The following is a 12,711-nucleotide window of genomic DNA, read 5'->3' on the forward strand; positions in this document are numbered from 1 at the left end:
TCATAGTCACATGACTGTGGGATGCTGTAAATTGCCATAAATTCAGGTCAGTTGCCAAGTGCTCAAAATGCAATCATGTGATTACAGGGAGAGGGCCGGCTGTCATAGCTTTAAAACTGGTTATAGGTAGCACTGGGAAGATCCATCGTAAGTTCAAATAGTTTTATTTATTTTTATTTATTTATTAAATTTATTACATCACCCATTTTGCTACAAAGTGACTCCGGGTGTCACCTTGCAGCAACTGGTCTTTGTTAAGGACTTCCTATATGTCTTTCCTTCTTTTTGCTAAAATGATGGTCAAGATGCCTTAATCTATCCATTTCATTCTTCAAAATGCTCAACCTCATCAGAGAGAAATAAGTACTGTGGTCCTGTCTACTTCAGTGATGTGGACTTAATTCTTCTGGCGAAGGGCAATTACAACTGCTATCACTGACGATGTTGGCAATTGTTTGCTCTCCAAGCTTGTTTCAATTTAGTTTCTGAATGTTTCGTTACCAGACTAAGTAACATCATCAGCAGGATTTTCTTGTCCTATTCCTCTTTAGCTTATATATGTCTTGTGTGCCAGTATGGTCACACTGCCAAAATCTAAAACCTGACTGATAATATTTTCTATTATTTCTCTGATAATGTTACTTAGTTTGGGCAATGAAATGCCTGCAAAAAAACAATTAAGCCCAGAGAGCACCAAGGACTCCTCATTTCATGAGCTACAGATATTCTCCTTTATTGGCAATTCCATCTCTCAGAATGAGGAGGGTATCTATGCAGATTTTGAAGCTCTATGACCGTGATGGCAAGCCTATGGCATGCGTGGCTGAAGTGGCACATGAAGCCATATTGCCTGGCATGTGCGATGTCGCCCGTTCCTCTTCTGGGTTTCTGGCATGCATGTGCCTGTGATGATCATCTGGCCTTTGTGCATGTGGCAGTGCCAGAAACCGGAAGAGTTGGTCTTCCATTTTCCAGCATGAGCATGCTTGTTGGCCAGCTGATCAACATGTGCACATGCGTGGCAGTAACTGGAAGAGTTGCTGGCTGGTGCACATGTGTGCGTTGGAAACTGGAAGTACATTTTCTGCCATGTGCATGCTCCCTGGGCAGCTCCTCTTCCTGGTTATGGCCCAGATAAGTGCGCCCGCCTGCACAAAGTGCTCTCTTTTCAGCACTCAGTGCCGCACTTGTGTGCACTCGCACATGTGTGCGTTCACCATCACTGCTCTATGAGTGTATGAGTCTTGTCCTGGTGATATAACCACAAGCTCTACTCTACTAAGTTGTGTTGTTATCCACAAGTACAGTCAAATTTCACTTTCACTTAACACAGTTCTAATCTTCTAATATGCTCACAGAGAGGAAAGAGGCTCACAAGATGACTTCATGTGTTTTCTTGTATCACCTGAATAAGATTGTAGGAGTCTGCCTATCTGTCAACCATCCTCAAGGTTTTTTTTGATAGCATTTTAAGAACATGAAGTAATTAGAATTAAGAACTATTATTTTCCTTCCTACTCAGAAATGGAAAATTCTGTCAATTATAGTGGAACACAATTTAGGAGAGCAACAGTTAGCAGATAACAGTATTCTAACTAGAAGCAGCTTTCTAAAATCTGAGGTGGCAGAAGTTGCATTAGTAAGTGTGGCTGGAAATGCCACTGAGAAAACAAAACAATTACTATCTTTTTGCTTTGCCAAGACAAAACAAGAAGTTCACATTTTCCTGCCTTTATCTGCAGTATGTGACTGAATTAGTAGTAAAGTATCTACCAGCAATGTATGTTCAAGTTGCTAATGTTAAGAAGCTTGAACAAATTTTTAATATACTTTTCATTTAATTTTGTTATGAAGCTAGTATCAAATGATATATTTTTTACATCTAAATTTGCTAACATAAAAGAGAATAATATTACATTTTATTTCACTATACAGTAGATTTCAACAACATTTTGAAGATAAATATTTGAGTTATAACAAATTTCTAATTGCTTGTTTGCACAGTGTAAGAAATGCTTATATATATATAAGAAAATATTGCCACGCTTGTTGCAGAATGCCAGCCCTATTTTACTATCTTTTAAAAAGACTAAAGCAAATAGATACTGTATTTTTCGGAGTATAAAACACACCTTTTTTCCTCAAAAAAGAGGCTGAAAATCTGGGTGAGTCTTATACATCGAATCAGTGGGGAGTTGCAGGTGGTACGCCTAGTTAGGGGTGTGCTGGAGCCTGCCCGGAGCACTGGGTACCGTTCCAGTGCAGTTCTCCGGAGGGCCCACCTGCCCACTCAAGCTCCTTACCTGTGTTTTAAGCCTTTGGCGCTTCCGCGTACGTGCATGGTCCGTACGGCACCTGTGCAATGCTGAGCAGCTGGAGCATCGCAGAGGCTTGCAGAAGCATTGCAGGCAAGTATGACACATGCGTGCGCTGTACCGGTTGGAACGGAATCCGGAACCCACAACTGCACTGAATACAGCATTTTTTGCCTCCTGAAGCCCCACCCCTTCATGGCCAAAACGGCCGTGCAAACCCTTATGGAGGCTTTCAGAGAGCTCCTCGGGGCTATGCATGCATTTTTTTTTACAAAAATGGGCCTGTTTTCATGAAAAATGGGCAATTTTTTACTTGTTTTTGCCCCCCCCTCAGGAGCATTCTGCAAGCCCCCCCCCCCCGAAGGCTATTCATGCCTTAAAAAAAACAGGCCCGTTTTAGTGAAAAACGGGCTGTTTGTGGGAGGTTTGCAGAGTGCAAAAACTTTTTTTCCCCTTTTTGGAAAGCTCTTTAACTGATTGATGAGAATTACATTGATCAACTGCTTTTCCAGCAGAAACACCTACCTATCTACTGTATTTCTATCTCTAGTTCTCTCTCTCTATCCCTCTACCTACCTACCTATACACACACTCTCTCCCCCTACCTACCTACTGTATTTCTCTCTCTCTCTATTTCTCTCTCTCTATCCCTTTATCTACCTACCTAACTACCCTGTTTCCCTGAAAATAAAACCTCCCCAGTTAATAAGCCCTATCAGGGTTTTGAGCACATGTGCTAAAATAAGCCCTCCCCTGAAAATAAGCCTTTCCCAAAAATATTGTAACACAGCAGCAGCCATGAGGTGACCATGCTCGCAGCCCCCTGCACCTGAAAAATAATAAGACCTCCCCGAAAATAAGGCCAAGTGCTTACTTCAGGGGTGAAAAGAAAATAAGACCATGTCTTATTTCCAGGGAAACACGGTACTCTCCCTCCCTACTGTATTTCTCTCCCTCTCTCTCTCCCTATCTACCTACACATACTCTCTCTATTCTCTCTCTCTATCTATCTCTTTATCTACCTACCTACCTACCTACTCTCTCTCTCTCTCCCTACCCATCTACTGTATTTCTCTTTATTTCTCTCCCTCTCTATCCATCTATCTACCTACCTACTTTTTTAAAAAAATTGCCACTTCAAAACCTTGGTGCGTCTTATACTCCAAAAATATGACATGTTGCTTTGATTGATATATAGGTCCATTGCATTGATTCTCAAACTATTCTATATGGTCCAACATCACAGCCTCCCTACATTCATGACCAATTAGCCATTCACTTCCAGAAAATGATTAATGAAAGCAGATGAATTTCTGGAACTTATTTCACTGAAGAATACAAATGATAATACAAAGTTGTTATTAAAATTCAGAAAGCTGGCAATAGAGAACAGATTACAAATATAGTTACCGACTGTGAGTCCACATGTGCTATTCTAAGTGGAACTGTGATCTTAAATAATTAACCCCCAAAGAAAAGACCAAATAGGAAATACCAAAGTGAATATCTAAAAATGGGATTGATTGGTCTGGGACCATATATAATTGTTCTGGTTTGATTTTACAAAATGGGATGCCATATGGCTGCAGATTCTCCTGTCTCTAGAGATTTCTATTGAAGAGCATTCAGTGAATTAAAGTTTTCGGAACAAAAATTAGTTAAAAAGGCACAAAGGACAAGAAGGTGTAAAAATGGAACTTTAATCATCTTATGCATTGAATTCTCAGGCTCCTAAATATAAAAAATTTCTAGGGAAGAGATTTTATCTTTAATAGGGGGCTGCTGCATTTTCTAAATGTTTGTTTAGTGGTCTGCAATTGCATAAAGTTTGAGAAACACTGTTTTCTGGATTTAAAAGAAAGATTCATATTATAATAAAAATATGATTTATGTATGTGAGTTTGTTATGCCCAAACATCAACTGATTTGTTTCCTTAAAGGAAGTCTGTGCTGATTCTTTAAATTCTATGAATTCTACAAATTTGAGGTAATGTTGTATATACAATTATTTCTACAAACTTTGCAACAGTCTTGATCTACATGTTTTTATCTGCAGTAATTGATATTCTTAATGTATAGCAGTGACAGGGGTGGGTTCCTGCCAGTTCTAACCTCTTCTATAGAAGAGGTTCCACAAATCTACAGTGCCATTTAGAACCGGTTCCAGCTCCCTCCCCCACCTGTCCGCAAATCATCAAGATGAAGAGCGAGAGGAGGAATTCTCGGAGTTGAAGTCCACAAGTCTTAAAGCTGTCAAGTTTGAACACCCCCTGGGGTTTTTTCTAAAGGGTTAGGGGTGCAAGGGTTTTGTAACTTGACAGCTTTAAGACTTGCGTGCTTCAAATGCCAGTTTCTGAGCCAACATTTTGGTTGCCAAGCAAGAGCGTTGTTAAGTGAGTTTCACCACATTTTACAAGTTGGCCACGTCCACCCAATCACATAGCTGGAAAGCCACTCCCACCCAGTCACATGGATGGAAAGCCACTCCCACAAAGCAGGCCGCACCTACAGAAGAGGTTCTAAAAAGTTTTGAAATCCACCACTGAGCAGTGAATATTTGCTACAATAAATGTTTTACAGACTAATACACTGTTCTTCACTGTGTTCTATAGTGGAGTATGGAAATAGCTTTGAATAAAGAATTCTTCAAAAAACTGATAACTTAGTCCTGGAAAGGGTAAGAAAGAAACTCAAGATAATTCCACCTTGATTCTATTTAGAATACATGCATGCTTATTTTTAACACACAGCTATTTCTATTCCTAAGCAATACAGAAATATAGGTTTATTTAAAATTGGTAGCAAACATTTCCAAGATTCTGAAATATCTTATGTGTGACAAATCCTCATCCTATATCTCTTCTAAAGTATCTTTCTTTGAAGTTTTGTTGGCAACTTGCTCCAAATATTGTGTTGCCAATGCAGCTATTTGCTGTAACCTTAGTTGATATTATCAGGGTTGATTTTTATATAGCCATAGCTATCCCTGAACATCCATGGGGATGGGAGTACAAATCAACACAAGCAAATTACTAAAAATATGGAATGTTTTTTTAATTATTATTATTTTTATTTTTTTAACTTGAACATATCATGTTCCATTAAACAGTGTGTCATCTGGGTGCAAATGCCTCCGTCCAATTATAATCAGTTTACAATATTCATTACATTGATAATAATTATTTAATCTTATAATTAATTAAAATAAGCATTATAACTATTCATTTTCCCTTTTAATATATCTTCTAATGAAAATATAATATATTGAGTATGGTCATCAATCATATATAATCATCATCATATTGTTTACATCTCTATCTTAACTTATATTCTTTATTTCACTAATCTCTATTTATATCTCACTGATATTTTTATTGTCCAACCATTCATAAAATAACTCCCATGTCATAAAATATTCAGTTTGTTCTTTTTCTTTTATAGCAAGTGTTAATCTATTCATTTCTGCGCATTCTAATATTTTCTTAATCACATTCTCATCTGCAGGATGAAAAAGTGCAATGTTTATGCTTAGCTTGCCAAGTAGTTTCTTTCACTGATATTTTGTTATTATTTTTTCCTGCTTCCTCATCTTTGTTCTTTTCATGCACTTTGTCATTCTCTTCGTTCTTGCCTTCTCCTTGTCTGGATATTTCTCTCTTTTCCAATGTCATGTATCGGAATTCTTTCTTTACTCAGTGGTTGTTTCACCTGCTTTACTCTTTCCACCAGTCTGAAGGATCCTCATTGCTTCCCAGTGGGTCATTTGTATCTTTAGACTATAGCACATAAAAGTGGGCTTGAGGGCACCAAACATAAATATGATGCCCACTTTAGATATAGGTTACAGATAACTGTTTCTTTGATATGAATATAGGCTGCAATGCCCTGTCTAACAATTTGAGCAGAACAGTGTTTTACAGTTTCCTCTTTTGTGATTAAAACTCCCACCAGAGAGTTTTTATCCGTATACTGTATCTCCCCATTTACAGATAGGAAAAGGTAAAAAAGTTATTAAAATTATTATTAACTGAGAAAATAGTATTGAGTGGTGCCGAGAACAGAGTAAGTCCGTTCGAAAACTCTGGAAAGTCTGGTGACACCTCTATAACTAATTTAATGAAATTTAATAACATTCTTTAGAATAAAATCTTGTATCTAAAATATCACTTTTAATCCAATTTACACATTGTAGGAATTCCAGAACAAGAGGAGAAAGGTTAGCTTGTTCTCTTGTGGAAGCATTAATATGTGAAGTATTACGCTTGCCAGAAGATAATCAGCTAGATAGGGAAAAGGTCCAAATTTTTGGCCTCTCCTTTTTTTTTATACAGCAAAAGAGTTTCTGCCATTTATTGTGAAGACATTTATCGTTAAAGAAAGCCCACTCAACTGCTAACCATTGAACTGGAAAGAAAACCTTCCATACAGTAGTGTATCTTTTCTACAGCATTTTAAAGATGCCCAAAAATGTAGCAGCGTTTGATACAGGGGAAAAAAAGAAAAGAAAATTAAAATATTTGATAAGTACTCAACCATTTTTGTTTTCAAAACATTAGATGGAGTCCAGAAAGCTGTCTGGAAGTTTTAAAAATGATAATAACAAAAGTTATTCTCTGACTAAGAATTTAGGGTTATGGTTACTGTTTATCTTCAGTTTGTAGTTAGATATTTGGGTGTTCTACATAGCTGACCTTGGCTAACCTTGGCTAGAAGGCAAAAGCAATAAATTACAATATTTTTGCCATTATGTTTAGCTTCTTCTCCTCACCCTTTTGTATACAGACCCTTTGAAAATAACATATTTTTGAAGAAATCAGATAGAAGAAATAGACTTTCCCTCCCCCACATTATATGGAGCATTGTGTAAATTTATTTATTTATTCATTTATTTAATTTATATGGCACTCATCTCTCCAAGTGTCCCTGGGTTATGAACAATATTTGTCAAAATTATAACAATTACAATAACATAGACATTAAAATACATAGCAGTACTAATACCTGATTGTCATGACCTCGACCTGGATGAAACAGTGCATCATAAGGCAATAATTTTTGAAAAGATGTACTTCAATTGCATTAACGTAAAGAATGTGTCCAAAGACAGAATTTTCTGTTGCAATCTATGTATTTAAGATGGAAATTTCATGTGTCATTTTTTGTTCTTGCTTTAATTGTCATAAATTTTAATATCACTTTTCTTTTGTCTAAACAATTTTAATTTTGCACAAAGTATGTTTTAACTTTGATCTTGACTGAAATAAATAACTTTAGAATTCATTCTCTTTTTGGGTTCAACCTGAAAGATTAATATATAAACTCAGTATTGTGATCCTTGTTGCTTTGCGACTAGCTGCAGTCTCTGTTCTGAGAGCTGTATGAAACTGACAATGATGATAAATTATTATTATACTTAATCATTTTCCTGACAGAGAGTAACTGGCTCAAAACTTACCTAAGGGAAGACTAGAACTTGGGTCTTCCAGCTCCTAATCCAGTATCTGTCATTATATTGAACTAAGATCTGTGGACATTTCATGTATGGGGAGATCTCCAAAAGAGTCATTAAATCACATTGAAATGACAAACCTAATATGTTAGAAGACAGAAATAAAATTTAAAATAAACTTGGTAAGTTGGAGAAATTGGCTGAAAGCAACACAAAGAATTGAAAAGTTTTCACAAATGAAGGCAAATAAGATTTTCACTTAGGAAACAAATACATGTTTGCAGGATGGGTGATACTACTTCAAAATAGTTTGAATAATAATTATTTGCAGACTGCACATGATTTACCAGTGTGATGTACCTATAAAGGCAAAGGTAATTTTAGGCTGCAACAAGAGAGGTATTATTTATAATATGAAGTATAATTTCTAAATGATGAGAAGTAATATTTTTACTTCATTCTGCTTTGATCAGACCTGATCTTGGATTTTGTATCTAGATTTGGCCATTACTTTTATAAAGGAATAAGAGAAATTAAAGAAAATTTAGAGGACAATAAAGAAATTAGCCATCAGATTTCAGTAGAAAAAAAATCCTAACACTGAGAGTAATTAGATAATTATTAGATAATTATCAATAATTACTGAAGGTTGCAGTAGTCTATCTTTTACTGGTGGTCCAGTAAATCATTGGTCCAGATGCTTTAATTTGGATCCCTTCACTAAGCAAGGGATTGAACCAGAGGTGGTATTCAGCTGTTTCTGACCTGTTCTGGAGAACCGGCAGCTAAAATTTTGAGTAGTTTGAAGAACCGGTAAATACCACCTCTCACTGGCCCTGCCACCATCTATTCTCTGCTTCCCTAGTCCCACCAAGCCATGCCCAGAAAACTGGTAGTAAAATTTTTTTTAATCCCACCACTGGATTGAACCTGTACCTTAAAAGGTCTCTACCCTTACAGCAATTGTGTTTGATTTAAGATTTTGTTTTTCAACAGAAGGGTGAGAAAGAGGACTTTTAAGCAATCTGGCCATAGTTACTTTGCTCAAGATATAAATTTCCATACAAAGGCTTGGAGGGGGAAATTATGTTTATAAGGGCATCAGAATGATGGACTAATCGGAATAATTATGATAAAATTCTCAGTAGAAATTAACAGGACTTGCTATTCACAATTAATACCCATTTTAGCTAACAAAAACATTTATTTTAATGGCATTCAAACGGAAAGTGCCATCTCTTCAACTTCCTAATCTGGACAAAAGTTCAGCAAGAACCAGTCATCATGGTACATATGATAAAATGGATGTTATTCCAGTTGAACAGACTTGTCTTAAAGATAGATGACTTGAAGAGCCTCCAACCTATTTTCCTTTAAATCTGCAAAAGGAATCCTTTTATTTCAAAGGTAGAAGGCAGAAACATAGCTCCTGTAATGAATACACTTTAAAAACCCTTATTAAACCGCCCTTCCTCTTATTAGAGTTTTAAAATATCTTTTATGTCATTTCTGCAATTCTTGAATGACTGTTATGTCAGATTTCAGTGATTTTTTAAAAAAAACATGTTTAATTGCATAATTGAAAGCACTAGGCAGATACTAAAGCATGATTAGACCTTTTGTTTTTATGGTAATAATTGACACTTAAAAGATAATAAAAAGTGAGACACCACATTATCTAGATAGAAGTAAAATAGACATAACAAAAATATTTGTCAATCATTCTATTCCTCTGTTCCCTGCTTTTATGCATGATTTCCTTATTATTAGACTTCCAACTCCAGTTTCATGCAAATAGCACCAAAATCAAATTAAATAAATCAGCTAATAAATATGCATTATGCATCTCAATATTAAGTTAATTAAGTCTCTATTTTTCTGCTATTTTTGATTTTGCATCATCTGCCTACATTTCTCATTCACTTTACTTCTTTGAATACAGTAATATTTTTTAAAAAATCTAAAATTAATTGCGATAAAGGCAACATAATTTGCTTCTAGTAATTTTTCTCTAACATGCATGAAATAAGTTTGTTTGGGACATTATCCAATATACTTTTAAATTCTATTGCTTTTCATTAGAGAACTTAATACTGCAATTAAAATTTAATGTTGTAATGGAAAGGAATGAGGTATTACATGTGCTTAATTTTGGCTGGATTGCAACTGTGCTGATGGCATAAATGAATGTGGCAAATCACTGTACAATATTATATTATAGGAACTGTTACTCTGTCATGGCGCCCTGCATGGCTATGATATGTCAAATTCCTATACCCATATAAGATAATCAATTCTGTAGGGCATTCCACTCTAATTTATATCAGAATGAACCAAAAGATCTCCCCGCTTTGGTGAACCATTCTTTGGGGAGGCATTGACTAGTGGATCTGCCATTTTTTATTCTAATAATTCATCTAAAAATGGCATTTGGTTATACAGATGATAAATATCACACCACTTTTCTATTCTCAGTTTTAAACTGACCTACAATTGTTTTCCTCCTAAGATAATGCTTCTACAAGCCAGTTAGTAGTTATGGCACCAGGTTAGAAACCATGAGACCATGAATTCTAGTCCTGCCATAGTCATAAAGGTCAGTTGGGTGACTTTTTGCAAGTCTTTCTCTGTCAGCCCAAACCACCTCACTGGGTTGTTGTTGCTGAGGGGAAAATAGGTGGAGGAGGGAGTATTAGTTATGTTTGTTGCCTTATTTATGAAAATTATGAAGACATGCTATTATTTATTTATTTATCCATCTTACTTTGAAAAGCAATTATGGGGTTCTTGATATACTCAGAGCATTGTTGTTTTCTTGCAGATGTTTCATTACCAAACTAGGTAACATTATCAGTACTAGTAGGGAGTGGAGTTTGCTATCATTTCATATACTAATAGCTTGCCCTGTCCATATTGGTGAGAATGGTCTTGGTGGTTCCTTGATTGGGTTGTTGTTTACTGTTGGCTTGTTGGGTAGTTCCTTGATTGAGATATTTGTTTGCTTCTTGATTTTGAAACGGTATAGGGTTTCCTGCCTAGGCAGGGGGTTGGACTAGAAGACCCCCAAGGTCCCTTCCAACTCTGCTATTGTATTGTATTGTATTTTGGTCTAATGTTAATCTTGATGTTAATGTCTGATCATCTGGATGTTGATTGCTGGTGAGATGTTTTGATCTTTTTGTTTACTCTTTGTTTTTTATTATCTCTTTTGGATGGTCAGTAGATATTGCTTATCTTTATGTGCTTGTTGATGGCCAATTTATCTGAATGCCAGGTTTCCATGAATTCTCTATTGTTTTTTAGACCTGGCTTGACCCCATAATTCATCCTTAAGCTACAAATATTCTCTTCTATTTGTAACTTACAATTAATAATCCATTAAATAAATATAATAAATAAAACATTGAAACCCAAGTGCATCAAACAGCATTCCTCTTCATTGATCAACAGAAGGGTGGAAAGAATAGGTTTCACTCAATACTCCATCCCACACTCTTGCCAATCCTGCAGAAGCAAAAGTTCTTTCTTCATGCTCTATACAAAAGGAGACAAAATAAATTTGACCATCTCCCCACCATCCATGTTTTTAGTTCATGATACATGAATTTGTATGACCATTTGCAAGCTCACTTACTATAGGAAGAAAGGTTCTTAGAAACAAAGATATAATTCCTTCTTCGTTTAAAAGCCTCTTTGTAGCTGCATTTATGAACATATAGTGTGTTTGCTCTTTCTGTACTTGTTGTAGACATGTTTACGTATTGCTAGAATGGCAAAAAATATTTGTAAAAATATATGCAGAATATCATTGGAACTCTATGGGCAGGTTCGGGTCGTAATGGCCCTGAGCCCACAGAAAGAAACAAGAGTTGTTTATTCCAATATTTTTTCCATGTCCTTAAACTTGTTTCACTAAGGATGGAAGAAAATTTGCTCAGTAAATGTCATCAAACTTGCTATTCCAAAGCAAGTTTGAAAAGTAGTAAAAAAGGGAATTCCAAAAGTGATTAAGAATTGAGGCTGGATTGAATTTTGTGTCGATATAGGGTACATTGTGACTCTGAGCTTTGTTGGAATCCCTTACTCCCAGACGTTCAACCCTCAAACTGATCGCAAAAACATCTGTTCCTACAGTCTCCTCAAGAGGAGCAGCAGTCTGGACCATCTCATTATCTCTACTTTCTTTGGGAAAGATTTTATGGACCAGGATCCACCATCTGGCTGCTAATTTCAACTGAAAGGCAGTCCCCTCTCCTTCACTGACATATACTTCACCATGTCCTTACTGGAATTTCAACGTATCCAACTATTAAGATAATTTGTTTGACAGGAAAAAATGAAATAACACTTGAAAATTATACATAGCAGTTGTAAATGAATCAAGTATGACTTGGTACAATATTGAGAATTGTTAAGATTTTCAAATGTTGGGAGAAAGATAGTAATATATAGTCTATAATAAATATACTATATCTCTGTACTTTTAATCTTATTACAGCAAGTAGTAACATATGTCCAGTTTTCAGTTATATAAAAAAGTGATACAAGACTGGTCTTGTTAAATATTAATTCTTGGGAGACTATCAGGAAATCCCAGCACAGACAGACTGGGATGGGGGTCCTTAGTGCTCTTTGTTCTTAGTTGTTTTCTTGCATACATTTCATTATCAGGTAATTAGGTAATTCTTTAGTGCTGAGCAGGGCTGGGCTTCAAAAATTTTAGCAAGGGGTTGGTTCTCTGCCCGGTTGCTGGGTGGGCGTGGCCATGTTGGTGTGGCCTAGTAGGCCTCCTGCACCACAGCGGGGGGGGGGGGCATTTTTGCCCTCCCTGGGCTCAGGAGGCTTTCCTCTATTTCCAGCCTTCCTGAACTTCCGGTAGGCCTGTTTTTCGCCCACCCTGAGCCTCCATGTATGTCCTGCACTTACCTACATTCAAAAAGGCCTGGG

The sequence above is a fragment of the Thamnophis elegans genome, chromosome 1, assembly GCF_009769535.1.
Source record: "Thamnophis elegans isolate rThaEle1 chromosome 1, rThaEle1.pri, whole genome shotgun sequence".
In the NCBI taxonomy this organism is placed as follows: Eukaryota; Metazoa; Chordata; class Lepidosauria; order Squamata; family Colubridae; genus Thamnophis; species Thamnophis elegans.